This window comes from Brachycentrus maculatus, unplaced genomic scaffold (genome assembly GCF_059751285.1).
Source record: "Brachycentrus maculatus isolate JH-2025_06_01 unplaced genomic scaffold, ASM5975128v1 h1tg001207l, whole genome shotgun sequence".
Lineage (NCBI taxonomy): Eukaryota > Metazoa > Arthropoda > Insecta > Trichoptera > Brachycentridae > Brachycentrus > Brachycentrus maculatus.
This window is the reverse complement of record NW_028281892.1, coordinates 14,500-17,891: the sequence shown is the minus strand read 5'-3', so window position 1 is coordinate 17,891 and position 3,392 is coordinate 14,500. Positions and strand designations below refer to the sequence as shown.

At 34.9% G+C, this 3,392-nt stretch overlaps 1 long non-coding RNA gene across 1 annotated transcript; it reads left to right on the top strand.

Annotated features, from left to right (window-relative positions):
* The first annotated feature begins 1,067 nt into the window (after positions 1-1,067).
* Positions 1,068-2,997, top strand: LOC148299290 (uncharacterized). The gene is made up of 3 exons (XR_015839102.1): positions 1,068-1,201; positions 1,253-2,424; positions 2,498-2,997. It is a non-coding gene; the product is annotated as an uncharacterized LOC148299290 (long non-coding RNA).
* Positions 2,998-3,392: the final 395 nt, after the last annotated feature.

Below are 3,392 nucleotides of genomic sequence, written 5' to 3'. Positions count from 1 at the left end.
TTAATCTTTTTCTAAGAATTAAAGATCTTATATTTATCTCAATTTATGAAGTCTTAAAAACTATTCACTTTGATTATAGTTAATTCAATATAGGAAAGTTTATACATTATTTTACCAAAATAATAAATATGTAAACCAAGCTTTCCCATAAACCAAATCTATATTCAATAGAATATTTTAATAATAGTTTTGGTTATCAGACATCTCCATATGACTCTCATTTAAAAAATCAATAATTATATCATTATATACTGATGCCCAACTATTAATAGGATAGTGTGGCCATAAATTTATATTTATTATCAATCAATAACTATTTCGTGTCAATATATACATATATAATATATTGTTAAGTTATAATTATATTGTTTTATCAATACAAATGATGCAAAGGTTACTTCGACCAGAAGCCAAACTTCATCCTGCCAAGGAAACTTTTTCACTCAATAATAACAACACCCCGAACCTCATGTCACTGCTTCCTCCACCCCCAATTGTTCTCCTCAAGAAACCACCTGCCGACCCTCCTGCCCATCATATCTATTTGTCTTAATAAAACGTACCGAGCGAGATCAAGAAGATAGTGCTGCAGGTCGAGAGCGAAATGGCGAAGGGATAGATCGTGTAAGCCACTGAACTGTTAAGGAAAGGGAAATAGATAGCCAAGTATAGCAAGGATAAATTATATAACAACATAATTCTTGTGAATCTGGCTATCTGTTACTACAAGATCGGATTATTAGAGGAGTGTTTTCAAGAACTGTCAAGGGCCTAATCGGGGTACAATATCTTAGTATATTTAAAAATAATTCAAAACGAAGACTATATTTTGCAAAAAAATAATAACAATATACATTTTACCTATTAAATAACAATAAAAATAATTTACACTCATTCATTTATTTATTTTAATGATATTATTTGTTTGCCTTTAAAAACAATAATATTTGCACTTCTAACAGACTTCGTTCTTTTGTTTGTTTTTCAGTTATTTTTAATTGATAATAGAGTACTTATTAGTTTTTTAATATATTGTATGTAGGTTAAAATAATTTAGTACTTCAAGAAAGGTCGCCGTACCTACAAACCTGAACGGCAGCAATAATGAATACTATTCATCACTCTACAACCGACTCAAAGTCAAAAGAATGCGGGGCAAAATGTTTTTACAAGTCTGCATCCTATTCTCTTAGTTATCCAAGTAACACATCCTAATTCTATTTCTTAACATGTATGCATATAAATGTATTAGACACGATATGGCAATGAAATACGCTAAAATTGGATGCAAAATCCACTTCCATTTGATCTATGACACCATCATTCTCTGCAATGGACTCATCATCAAATATCTTTACGAGTCCAAGTACTTTCCCCGTCCTTCGGTGAATAACACGAAGAACGAACAGTCTGAGCTTGATGAGTACGCCATCGGACCCAACTACATTCAGCTCCCTGACGTCTTCAATAGATTACTCAATATCATCAGCCTCCTAACTCACGTCATCGACTTGACCAGCGATCTCCGGGCAGAGCTATTGTCGAAGCCCAAAGAGGCCATTCTCATCAACCAACTCCAAATCATCGAATCCTATGGTCAACTGCGATTGGAAGTCAACCTGGATGATTTTATGATGGAAATGACAGGGAGTGAGTGGATATACAAGAATAAAATTTTGAATCAGGTTCAGATGGAGCCAGTGCGCAGGTAGGAATATCTGGAAACCTTTTCAGTGGAAGTAACCAATAACGAGATTCTTTAGAGGATCGCCTATCTGGCAGTTAGTTTCTATTGCCTCTCCACTGAGGCAAGGTTCATGGAGAAAAACAATATTAAGCAGATTAGTTCTTTAAAAAATATTGATGAAAGCGTCTTGGATTCGGAGCACTGGCTAAGCAAAAGTCTCGAACTTGCGTATAGCATGTTGCCGCCTGAAGCGCCGATTCTTAGCCAAATCTATAGTGTACATAATAAGTTCCACGGAATCGACAAGCAGCCCATACCTGAAGACAAGGAGATGGAAGGCTGTATTAAAATTCTAAGGCCCTTGAGACGTCCAAAATCCACTTACAATGCAAAAACTACCCTATGTGCCCCGATTTTGATCAGAATACAAACTCCAAAAGCCTTGGGAGCCGAGTAAGAACGTGAAAGGGACAGCAGGTCGTTTAGCCAGAAACGCCCATTCCAAGGAAATAGTGTCACTATCTAACTCGGAGACACTATTAAACGAGGTAATAACATGCGCACAACAACTGGGCCTCGCAAGATGGAATTTTTAAATTCCTTGGAAAAAATATACAAGAATCAAGTCACAAAAACGCAACACCCTCTACGAGCTGAAGTGAGCAGTTTAGAAAAAAGAAAACAAGAGCCCAATAGAGAAAATTTACTGAATTAAACCAGACGACCTCATTCTAACGGTACGAAATATTTAACTAATAAAAAACCGTTATCTATCACATTTTATAAAACAATTATTATGAATATATGCAGAGCACTTCAAAGTAAAAAAACAATACATTCGAGACACAAATAACGCTCTCCGCCAACAGTCGTAGACGATCGACATCATGCAAGGATTCGAGGACATCAAGGAGATGAAGCCGAGGAAAGGGAGCATGAAGAAGAATGTCGATATACAGATCAACAATAATATCAATCTATTTATCACCAACCAAATCGGCAAACACCCTGCGGATGACCAGCCCTCCCTAACAATCGAGTATGCCAGGAATAACATTGGGTCGCAAAAGATCACGGGAATTCGAGAAGAGCAAGGAAATGGCCTCGGAGGGCATCGCAAGGTAGTACTAAAACTCGTACCAGGAAACTCTAAAGACATCAGTAAGAGGAGTATATTTTATGGCAAGAAAAAATTACCTGCACCGTTTATTCAGGAATCCTCACTTCCTTAATTTTGAGTATTGTTTGATAATAGATAGAAAAAGTTATTTTTTTATATATTATTATTTATTTTTTAATAAAAAACTACATAAAAATATGTATGAAGCAAAATCCATCTTTATTTTTTTTTTCCTTTGAGTAACATATCGTATATATTTTAGTTATAAATTTTTAAAGCAATTTTTAAAATATTTAAATATTGAATTTATTTATTAACTTTATATTATAATTGTAATATGGCCCATCGTTTAAACATCATCTTCATAATTTGCTTTATAATAATAACAACTACACCCAAATATGTTCGTTCCACTTACTCCACACTGTCATTCGCACAGTCCAGCCCTATATTTCTCAGCAAAATGGAAATCGAAGCAGAAGGCCAACTATCCCTACTTGTCAGCAATCTCACGCAATCTCGCAACTCAGAATAAATTTTGTCGAATATATACGTATACGCACTTCAAGAAGAGGATTACCAAAT